Below are 12173 nucleotides of genomic sequence, written 5' to 3'. Positions count from 1 at the left end.
TTGAAAATGATGATGACAACATATGTACAAATGTGCTTGACACCGTGGATGGGTGGATGGATAGTGATGAGAGTTGGACAAGCCCCCAATAAAATGATATTTTTAAAGTTAAAAAAAAAGAAAGAAAAGTCTCCACCACACAGAATACTGTAATCATTCAATGGCTTAACTTCTTATTGAAGAATAAACAACTAGTATCAGAATCCTCAATACCTCTTTGTCCTCTGATTAAAGGGTTAAAGCCAGTTGCTGAGTTGTCCCCACACTCTTGGTGACCTTAGATGTGCCAGAGTAAAATTATGGTCCCCAGGGCTTTCAATGGTGGCTTTGTCCAAAGTAGATCATAAACCCTCTTCTCAGATGCCTTTGATGGACTTGACCTCCAACATTTCAGTCAACAGCCAAGCCTATGCGCTAACCCTTTGTGCCACCCAGGGACTCTGGCAAGTGCCCACCAAACTAAGGCAGAACGTGAAGAACCAGAAGGAGTGTATGTGAAGGCTGGTGCTGCATCCAGAGAAAGAGTGAATGTCATGAGCAACGAAAAGCAAGGGTAGAGGTCACGATAGTGGGGGAAGGGCACATTAAGGAACTAGAGGACGGTTGTGTGTTTCATCGGTGCTGTACTGCACCTGACTGGCTCCTCTCCTCCCCATGACCCTTCTGTGAGGGGATGTCCAATTGTATACAGATGGGCTTTGGGTCTCCACTCCATGCCCCCTACCCGCCCCTTTCACCTTGGTTTTGATTTTGTTCTGGGTCTTAGATGCCTGATAACTTATCAAGGGTTAATGAGGGAGGGAGGGGCGGGGGAGAAGGGGGGGAAAATGAGGAGCTGATATCAAGGGCTCAAGTAGAAAGAAAATGCTTTGAAAATGATGATGGTAGCGTACGTGCAAATGTACTTGACACAATGGATGAATGTATGGATTGTGAGAAGAGATGTAAGCGCCCCCAATAAAAGTATTTAGTACAACAAAGAAAAGCAAGGGTAGGAAAGAGCAGGCTGTGGGTGGACTTCACAATGACACCCACTTTTCACTTACCAACGTGGTTAAATTCCTTATGTGGAAATGGAAGATGACCACATCAGACTACACAATTGCCAAATTACATCAGTATATAACTGCCAAACCACTAAGAATCATGACCCAGTCAAGTTAACACATAACCTTAACTATCACAGCCAGCATTACTCTTGCCTCACACCTTGGCATTCTTACAACTAGACATATGTCGTTAGTGCACAAAATCATCAGACAGCAGACTTTCTGTTACGGTCGTAGGTGTGAAATGTCAGATGACAAGAGAGTAAGTGAGGAGTGGGTGTGTTTAAAATCTGGCGATAGTCCTGAATATGTGTCACAGAGAGAGCTGTACCGTTTGAGTTGAAGGTTCTTCTTCCATGTCTGTGCAGCCTCTCTCTTAGACATACACTCTTGAGCACACAAATTACCCCTCACAAAGAAACTGTATTGTGTTCACGCGTCTCTTCATTGAGCCTGACAGTGCAGAACAAATACCAGTCCCTGGGCTGAACCCACATTTCTAGAATACTAACTTGGGCTCCCAGTGGGAGGAGACACATTACCTAGAGGGCACCTCAATGACTTCTTGCTACCTCAAAGAGCCAGATTTTCAACATTTTCCTAGATACCCTGCTCTCCAGTAAGATTCTCAATTCTCTTATGACCTCTCTCTTGCTCTTAACACCTAGCTCTCAGCAAGGTGTTCAGATTATAGAAAAAGCTAGTTAGTGAGTGACATGGAATGAATTATCTATGAATGAATGAACGACTTGGGCGGGGCGCGAATTGATCAGCTTTGTAGAAAGGAGCACCTTCCTGTCTAAAGTAAATGGCTGCCTAGCCTCACATTGCCTTAACCTTGTCCAAAGTTCTCAGAAAACACAGCACCAACCCCAAGCTTCCCTCTGCCTTTTCAGAGAAATAAAAGGTTCTCCTCCTCCAGATCTGGAGAAACAAAGACTGGATATGCACACTCCCTTCTTACATGCGGTGCAATCTTAGCAAAGTTGCTAAACTCTCTGAACTTCAATTCTCTCCAATTTTAATTACTGAAGAATCATAACAGTCAAGTAGGTTACGGTAAAAAATTAAATAAAAGAATTCAAGAAAAGTCATTAATTACCACCTAGCCTGATGTATATCAGAATCTCATGATGCTGGGTACGTTTGGGGGCCAGCTCACACCATCACCATAAAAATCAGTGGAATTAATTCCCTGGTGTTACATTACAACTCCAACATGCTATCACTATGGTCTGTTCCTATCTTCCCTGTTAGCCAATAATATGGTGGTTCATATGTATAGTGAGAATGGGAGTCTCTGAAGGTGCAAACTGTTCATGCACTTGGCTGCTAACCTAAGGAGAGGCAATCAGAGTCCACCCAGAGACATCTCAAAAGATAATCCTGACGGTCTACTCTGCCAAACCAGCCATCGAAAGCCCTACAGAGCACAGTTCTACTCTGACAGTCACCATGAGCTGGAATTGACGAAACCAACAGGCGTGGTAGAGAATGGGCCAGGCAAGCAGGTCCCAGTGGCATTAACCAGCACAGGGTCATGTGCAACCGGATTCTCTGAACACATCGTAATGAATGCATCCTGGTTTGATGAAGACCTTCACTCACTCCCAGTTTGAAGGCCCCTATTTTTTACTTCTTTCTCACTCTGAATCTCTTCCACTTGCAAGACCAATAGAGCCTCCCTGGGCTCTCAGTCAGAAGTGGGAGCACCTGCAGCCAGGACAAGGGATGTTTGGGATCTGACGTCTGTAATATTTATTGGAACAGAAAACACTCTCCTAGTGCCTGTACTCAGGAGATGGTAAACGACTCTGACATCTCAGCTGTTGCCCCCCAAGCAGATTCACACACCTCTCAGCGAACACCCCTTTGGGCAGGCATCTAATCGTGTTTACATTTATTCATTATGACTGGCTGTACACAAACAGTGCCGTTGGTGTCAAATGTTGTTGGCCCTGCAGACCCCTAGTCCAAGACAGCCAGAAGGTATAGACACACATTAAATATGACACAGGCAGACAAATCGCATTTACTTCTTTGAGATGAAGAGACGGGAGCCAGTCTGCCAAAGTCCTCCAGGACTTCAGGGTAGGATGGCTCACAGAAAGGAGAGTGGGAACAAAACTCGGAGGGGCTCCAGACAGGCAGACTGGCCAGAGCAGCTTCTGAGGGCATCTGCAAGCAAATACACCAGCCAGATGAAATCCTGGACAGCCTTGCAGCCAGCATGCACAGCAAATATCAGGGGAAGGGCCTGAAGCTCTGAGCTGCCATAGGTCTACATGATTCCTACACTTCTGCCTGGAAGGATGCCCCCCCAAGATCACAAAAAAATTGCAACGTGCCCTTCTCCATCTGCAACCATCTCAATATGGTGTCATATTAAGGCGGGGTTAGGGAGCAAGCTCCAGAGATGGCCTCCAGCCCTCAGAACCCACTCTAATGAACATTCTGTGTTTAAACAAGGGAGACTGCATTTCCTCAAAAGGTATTTAGCCACAGTGAGTCCAAGAACTCCAGAAAGGGTGGGGCATTTCCCCACTGATACTGCTGTATTGAAAAATTAACCCATGGCTCTAAGGGAAATGAGAAAACATGACTGGCGATTTCTAGCATGGCATCCAATCTTCATTTTTGCAAACCCTCAATTCTCAGTTCAAGTATAAACAGACCCCCTCCCTCCGCCCCCAAAGTAGGAAAAGGATTAAGAAGGCGGGATGCTTTCTGTGTTCTGTGTCCCATATGTTCAGAAGCTTTGCTTTTGTAGCATTTACAGATTCTTTCTGGAGCAGGGTTAAGCTGGAGCAAACCCATTTGGCATGCTTGCATTTGCCTTTATCAGGAGAGGCGAGTGCAGTCCGAAGGGGCTACCCCACCCTGAGCAGCAAAGGCACTTCCTGGGACCCCTGAGAGAGTTGCAGATTATTTGCCTTGTAGGAAAGCTCATGCTAAGCACCCTCCTTGCAAGGCAGGAAAAGAGCTTCATTCAAATTCGCCTCGGGAAAAGGGTGGTCAAGGGGACAAGGTGCTCCTCATCTTGCCCACCCAGGGCCTGAGCAGCTTCAACTAGCGCCTCAAGCTTCTGGAAGCCAGCCAGCTGATGTCTGCACTGCCACACAGTGTTCCAACCCGTCACTGTCTGAGGATCCCATTCGACAGCAGGCGGGCTTTGCCAACCTTTCCATCTCTTTGTCCAGGGGATTGCCACAGCGCAGAGCACAGTGCGGCCTTCAGCAATGCTGAATCGAACGTTTCAGGTCCCCAATCTAATGGCCACCCCTGGATGAAAGCACCTATCTGTATAGAGAAAGAAACGCCCCCAAATGCCATCTGTGGTCACCTCGGGGAGTAGGATTATGGGCAATTCCCATTTTCTCTTTTTTTTGCTGATATTTTTCTAGATAAAGTATCCCTCCGTATCCAAAAACACAGCATTCCTTTCCATCTTCCATAAAGTAAAGAAACCATGACCGTTAATTTACATGGGATTTGTGTGTGTGTGTGTGTGTGTGTGTTCCCTCAGACCCAAAATGCAACCTACCAAATCATTCCAAGAAACACATAAACCTACCACAGCACTGACAGACGGCGCAGTCCCACGGGAAGGAGTGTGGTGACGTTCAGCGTGTGCAGGGCCCCTTTAACAGCTCTCTGCAAGACAAATGCTGAACACTGGTTTCATGGTCTGCCCTTTTTTTGTAAAAGCAAAAATCCTCTTTCAGATTGTTCTCAGCAAAAACAAGTATTAGCAACGTAGGTCTGGCGTAAAAGCAAGGTGAACTTTCCAAAAGTGGGGGATATATCTGTATTCAGAAACGCAAATGCATTCCTTTTGTAATAGGAATCAAGTAATTATAAAGGAAAGCTGAAGACTGGCATTTGCAAAAGGATGTTTCACCTGCAAGACAGCGACACCTTTCCAATAAAAGACTACAGGCTAATTGACTTGCACTACTGAGAAACAACTATGACATAGCTCACACTCAGCTTGTTATTATCGCCATCAGTAACAGCTTCTTAAGCACCTGGGATTGGCTTCATATGCAATCAAATAACCCGGAGGATAACTAAGGTAGTTACATCTCCAGTCCCTTAGCAGTGTGTTAGTTGGAGGACCTGAAAAGTCTATTACCAGAGGTGTCTATCTATCTATCTACTGCCCCATGTGCCACCTTTGGAGGGACTCGTCCCAATCCTAAGAGTAGGGTTAACTAGACAGCCAGCCAAACGGACCCTGTGCCCTGGTCACAGCAGACTCCAGCAAGGTGGACACCTATCCTACAGTGAGCCAGTAAGAATTCTTGCTCTCAGCAATTCCAGTTGGTCTCCATCAGCTTCTGGGATGGGGCAGCGGGAGCCAGGGCGAGCAGTAGCCACGGTGGACCCAGACAGGGAGAGACCCAGCAGTGAGAGGCGGTGGAGCTTCTGCGAGCAGAAACTGTTCTCTAGGTCAGAGGCACTGCATGCACGTGATCCATTTCCCTGCCCCTCAGTCAAGCCCCGAAGGTCAACCACTTTCTGGTCCAAGTCCCTCAGGAGGCTCACGATCCCACCTGCTCTCAAATCTGTAAGCTGTCCCAGGACCTTGTGGCAAAAAAAAAAAATCTTTTGTTGCCTTGGTTGTTATTTGTTCTGTCTTGTTTTTGCTTGCTGGAAAACAAATGATTCCTGTCTATGACCTAGGCATAAAGGCCAAAACTAAGAATCATTCCAGAATAGCTTCCCCACCTATTTGCACAGCTAATTCCCTCCTGCAGGCCTCCTTCCAATCTCAGCTGAAGTGGTATTCATCCAGAGAAAGCTCTCTGACCACCCCAGATGAGGAGACTGCCCAGTTTCCCCCCTGCTGTTTCCCAACTAGAAATGTGCACAATTCCCATTATATATGCATTGTTTCTTTACTAGTTATGAGATGTCTCCCTGCTTAGGGTGTAAAATTCCCAGCAGGGCTACAAATTACTCTGCACTTAAAATCTGCAAGGCTTGGTCCTATCTCCATAAAGAACTAAAGATTCAAAGAAAGAGATTAGGTACATATGCAATAGACTGACTATATAAACAAACCATAAGTACCAACCAATCCAGGAAGTCAAACCATAACTTCAGCCCCAAATAGCCAAAACTCAATCAAATTCAACCCCACCCCAACCAACCCCACCTCACCACCAATTTAGGACAAGCCAGAGTTCATAAAATAGAAAGGAACATCAAAATATTCATGGAAAAATTAAATTAAAAGATGATGAAATTTTTCCACAGATGCTTTTTCTTTTTTAATCACTTAATTGGGATCTCTTACATATATCATAACATTCCCTAATTCAAATGGATCAAGCATAATTGTACAATTGCTACTACAATCAGTTGCAAAGTATTTTTTTCTTCTTGCACTCTTTGATATCAGCTCCCCTTTAACCACTTCCTCTCCCACCCAGGAACTGTTATTGTTTATATATATATTTATATATATAAATAATTCGGCCGTATCTTACCCCATCTAATATATCTGTTATATATTATTGTTGTTAATATATATAATTTGGCTGTATCTTAACCCATCTAATATATCCGTTCACCTACAATTCTGTTATTCGCCCCCCTTGAGTGGGGTTATACAGTCATCATTGCCATCAGCTCCCCTTTTCTCCCTCTTCTTCCCGTATCCTCAGGAAACCATTATTCCCATTGCTGTTTCTGAAGGGTTATCCATCCTGGCATTCCTGCCTCAAACAGTATTAATTCTGCAAATGAACCTACATAGGTCTAACAATATTAATGAGGTAAAAAATAAGCCTTAATCATGAGGGAGGAAATAATAAAGAACCAGAGGCTACCTATGTGTTCATCAGTTGCTCTCCTGCACCCTGGACTTATCATTCCTTCTGTGTGGCTTTGATGAGAGGGACCATCCAATTATTTTACAGGTGGGTTTTATGTTTTGAAGGTCCCTAATACGCTCTTCCTACTGATCATATAGGATGCTCCACTTCCAGTTAGCCTGACTTCAACTTCCTTATGCCAACAGTCTCCAATCATGACCTACCTGAAGTCTTCCCTCTCTTCCACTGTAACGTGCCTTTGGGTCACTAATAAGACAATATGATGGTGGCTGACTCCCACCCTATAGCAAGCTCTGAAGAAATAGCCTTTGCTTGATCTCATGTGAGTGGTCATCACTTATTTCAATACAGGCAAAGACAAGAAACAGCCACACAACAGACGTTGCTGAGGATTTGTTCAGCCATCATGTTATCTTACAAGGAAAGTAAAGTGAAGAGTTCTCCCTCCACAAAGCCATAGGCCTAGCAAAGGTTGGATTGTTGTTCAGGGGTAAATTCTCATCAATTTAAATCTGGGAACAGTTTAGAGCTACTCAGATGGATATCTCTTCAGCCACTACGGCAGCCAGGAGGACCAGGGAGCAGAGTCCTCTGGTAGCAAACCCCTGCCACACATACCCATCTACTAGCCACCTCCAGCTAAGAGCAGTCTCTTCTCCTTATTCAATGTGCATGTGAAATGTTCCCATTTGCTATGGGTAACATGATGAGGACAAAACTGGAAAATATTCATCAAGTGCAAGCCAACGGGGGCAATCCCATTCTGTGGGCTAGTGTCTGTTTTAAGGAATGTGTAACTGCAAGCACAGTGCCATGATTCTGAAAGCTTCGCCACCAGTATTTCAAATACCAGCAGAGTCACCCATGGTGGAGAGGTTTCACAGAAGGTTCCAGACTAAGATACACTAGGAAGCAAGATCGACAATCTTCTTGTGAAAATCAGCAAATGGAAACCTTATGGGTCATAATAGAACATTGTCGGACTCTTGCTTTAGACATGTCATCAGAGGAGATCAACTGCTACAGGAGGACATCATGTATGGTGATGGAGAGAACCAATGACATGAGGGAAACTAGCAGAGGGATGGAGTGGTACGAGATCAGGTAACGCTTTGTTCTCTTGTACATAAGGTTGCCATGAGTCAGTCAACTTACTATCAGCTGCCTATCATTTGACTGCAACCAGTCACGTAAGGCTGGAGGGGCGTCTGCCATGAGGTTATGGGAGATGTTAAAACACAAAAGAGACATCTTCTTCCCCAATAGATACTGTCATGTCTGCAGTGACTCGCAAAAATGAAGCAACCATCTTATAACCATAAAGCCAAAAGAGCCCTAGAACGAAGCCAGAGAACTGCAGCTAGTGAAGTAATGAAAGCAAGAAACGGGGACTTTGATGACATGGTTGATTCACTGAATTAACAAACCCTAGAGCTGGCCCCCTGGGGAGTTCTTCCTTCATAGGTTAATTCATGTGTCTTATTCTGAGGGGGCTTTATTTTGTGGATTTCAAAATGTAAGTTGGTAGAGCAATTCACAAAATACTTGACAGTCCTTAGCAATCTGTCAACAGCTTAGTGCTCAAAACCCTTCCCCTGCTGCATGGTGACAAGCATCAAAGGCACCCTGGTGGGTCTCTAGTTGCTTGGCACCAGGAGGACGTGTATGGAGGGTGGAGTCCAAATACTGAGAGCCAAGGGTCTGTAGTGGCTTCCTGTCAATCATGGCATCCATGGAGTCCAGCAGGCAGACAAGGAGAGGGGGGCGGGATTTTTTTCTTCTAATTCCCAATTTGCTTAAGCCATTCTGAGTTGGATGTTAGGCTACATGCAGCCAAAAGAAGCTTCACTGATAAATCTATCTTTATCTAATTAGCAGCAAATTCATGTGGCTTTCTTTGAGCAAAGATTCCAGAGAAAATGGTGCAGAGATTCATAATTCTTCATATTTTCTTTAATTTCTGCCCCCAAATCTCCAGATGATGAGTCTTAAGTGATTTCCCCCCAGTGAGGGGGCAGGGGTGACAACCCACAAGCAGTGATGCATCACTCTGACTCAACATTGAACTTGGGGTAATATACTTTAGTGAAATATCCCTGTTCCCTCCTGATCTCTGCCTGTGCATATGCTTTACTTCTGCCTCTCAGAAACCTGGATTGAAGGTGTTCCACTTGTCTAAGGAGCAGGTCCCAAAGCAGAAGATGCCAGAAGCAATCCTCAGAGCTTCCTAACACCAGCCTCCTTTTCTTTTTTTCTTTTTTTTTATTTCAAAATTCAACATTCACCAAACGGATCGTGCTATAGGACAAGAAAGGGAAAGGAGGAAGACAATTTTGCTTTGCTCAGTTAAAAATGCTTTGGTTTTATTTGATCTGGAATACTGCAGGAATTGTTGGACTTTCTCATATCTGGAAAAAAGCTGGAGGTTTTCCAGCTCCTCAAAGTAGAGGAGGCTGGCACCTTGCTCACTCATGGACTCCTAGGGAAGGTGATGAGACTTTTGATGCAGATGGAGAGGGAATATCAAAAACAATAAATACGAGAGCCTGGGAGCCACAGATCTCAACGTCCTCTGTGGACACCACAGAGCCACCGGCACTTCAGAGACAAGGAGCTTACCAGCAGAGTGACAGGTTAGACTTCAGATCACAGGACTTTTCCCAAAGGTTTTTTGCTATACAGACCCTAGATAATTATGAACTCCAAACACCACTGAGATCAACCTTTCCAACATTTACTGCAGATAAAAGGACAACACTTGCATGCATGATTAAGATCCACACATGCAATGTTCTATGCACATTGCCACAATGAAACCTTTAAATCAAAATACAAACTCAAAATTTAGTTGGCTCGGCATCTCTTGAGCTCCAGGAGGGTACCCATAAGAAGCCAGGCTGAGCTCTCTCTAGTTGTCCAAGATGTTCTTATAAGCGCTTCTCCCTCAAAAATAAAAACTAACAGCAAAGGAGATCGTTCCACTAGATGATTAGTGTTTTCAAAGCACTCAAATGAAAAGCACTAAGCAAACTGATTTTCTTTTAATTCTCACTATATAATGCTATACCCATTCATGAAAAACTGTATTTCCCACAGAGTGCTTGGAATTAATGAAGATTGAATACAGAGTAAAGAAGTGCTGTAGATGCATGGCACTTTAACTAGTTGAGATTCCCAAATAATGCAAAAGCATTTTCAAATCACACATGGGATGTGGAGTGAAAGTGTTCTTGGAGGAAATATACTCTAATAAGACTTAGCTACTTCAGAGGGTGCTGGGAAGCTCTATTAACACCAACTGAACACTTTTAGATCTTCAAATAAAAGGACTATAGAAATGCAAAGTATTATTATTATAGCTCTGAAATAATTTCACACCTAGGGATGAGAAAACCCCAGGCCAGATTTTACTGCTTCTCTCCTGCCTGGTAAACAAGAAATGCCACAAGCATGGGGGAGGAATGACAATCAAGCAGAACAAAGACATCAACATTTCTCATTTACTCAGGCTCTGCACTCCCTGAGATGTCCTGGGTTTTGTTGTTGTTGTTGTTGTTGTTGTTGATTTTTAGGCAGCTCTTAGAGAAGAAGAAGGGGGCTGGGGGTGGGGAGCCCCTTAGAGGTGGAGATTAAGTACAGGGACAATGTTCTTGTTGCTTTTAGATTAGAAAATGCAACAACCAGCTGAATTGAACAAATGACCTTGCCCACCTGTAAGGGGCATGCTGCCTCCCAAAGCACTTACTAAACTTTAAAATGGCCGAATTAACCATCACCTACCAGTGCCATCTCACCTATAAGGCTAAGAAGCTGCTGCTTTGTCTGGCACCAGGGTTTCTACTCTGCTGTTGCGGGCACTGCAGGAAACTGGTCTGCTGTTGTTGACAGGTGGTGATGATCCTAAGTATATTAATAATAAGATACATAACCCAATGCAAACCATTGCCATGGAGTTGGTTCTGAATGATAGTGATCCAATATAGGGTTTCTGAGGTTGTAAACCTTTATAGGAGAAGACAGCCACATCTTTCTCCCAAGGAGCTGCTGGTAGTTTTAGGTTAGCAACACAACTCTTATCCCACACCCCACCAGAGTGCCTTGGGATATATTCGGGATAGTATTTCAAACCCACAGCTGTACAATGGACACCAAAATGATGCCCATCTGTCAAAGTGAGGTGCTACAATACCCACAGCAGGAGGTAGATGCTTAGACAAGAAAACAAAATTCTGAACAGCAAATGTCATATTAATTCCAAGAAAGACAAAAAGTTTTAGGTCAAAGAATGTATAACTACCTAGGGTAGCCAATTGGCTCTGAAAGAAGGAAAAAAATACATAATCACATAAGAGGCTCTGGGGAATGTCAGTGGTAAGAATGAGGAGTGTCCAGGTATTGGTAAAGTTGGTGCAACCAAAAAGAACAGTATAAAAGAACATGATTTAGAAATTGAGATGTAGACTTCAGAAATGCAGCCTTCATAGCTGCTGATTCTGGGTTGGGGATCTGGTGGAAGGAGGGGGCAGATATTGCAATTTACCAACACTTGCTTGGCAAATTTTCGTGGTGTTTTATCTACACAAGGTGGACTCTTTTTATGATAAACATAAAAAGTAATTTTGAAAATATAATTTGTAACATGCATAAATATTTCTTTGTATTTTTTGTATGCTTGTATTAATGTAGTTTTTCAATTGACCCAAAGTTAGCTTTAAAAAACACCAACAATGATATAATCCTGCCTGCTGTGCCCCCAAATGCCCAGTTTTTGAACCAACCAAAAACCAAACCCACTACCATTGAGCTGAGCAGCTAGGGGGTTTGAACCATGGACTCTGTTGTTTATAATCCAGCATTAGCCCCACAGCACCACCAGGGCTCCTTGCCAGTTTTTAAAAGTGTCATAAATACTCCGTCCCTGGGAGATGGTCCTGGTAACACAATGGGGTACACATTTGGCTGTTCACTGCAGGATCGACAGTTCAAACCCACCAGACACTTCTCAGGAGAAAGAGGAGGCTTTCTACACCCCTAAACAGTTACAGTCTCGAAAACTCACAGGGGCATTTCTACTCTGTCCGATAGGGTTGGTTGGCAGTGAGGTTGTGTTGTTTGTGTTTGTTTGTTTGTTTAAGGTCCCTGGAAAATAACCACTGGGGCATAGTGGTTATGCTTTGAGCTGCTAATCATAAGATCAGCAGTTCGGAACCACTAGCTGCTCCAAGTGAGAGAGACAAGGATTTTTACTCCTATAAAGAGTTACAGTCTGGGAAACCCACCG

At 44.0% G+C, this 12173-nt stretch overlaps 1 protein-coding gene across 4 annotated transcripts in view; it reads right to left on the bottom strand.

Moving 5' to 3' along the window:
* Positions 1–12173, bottom strand: part of FHIT (fragile histidine triad diadenosine triphosphatase) — a 1817667-nt gene that overhangs the window by 1748184 nt on the left and 57310 nt on the right. The window lies entirely within an intron of this gene.

Source organism: Echinops telfairi, unplaced genomic scaffold (genome assembly GCF_000313985.2).
Source record: "Echinops telfairi isolate 266 unplaced genomic scaffold, ASM31398v2 ScPeMD7_31;HRSCAF=116, whole genome shotgun sequence".
In the NCBI taxonomy this organism is placed as follows: domain Eukaryota; kingdom Metazoa; phylum Chordata; class Mammalia; order Afrosoricida; family Tenrecidae; genus Echinops; species Echinops telfairi.
Note: the sequence above shows the minus strand (reverse complement) of the source record. Positions and strands in the feature narration are given on the sequence as shown.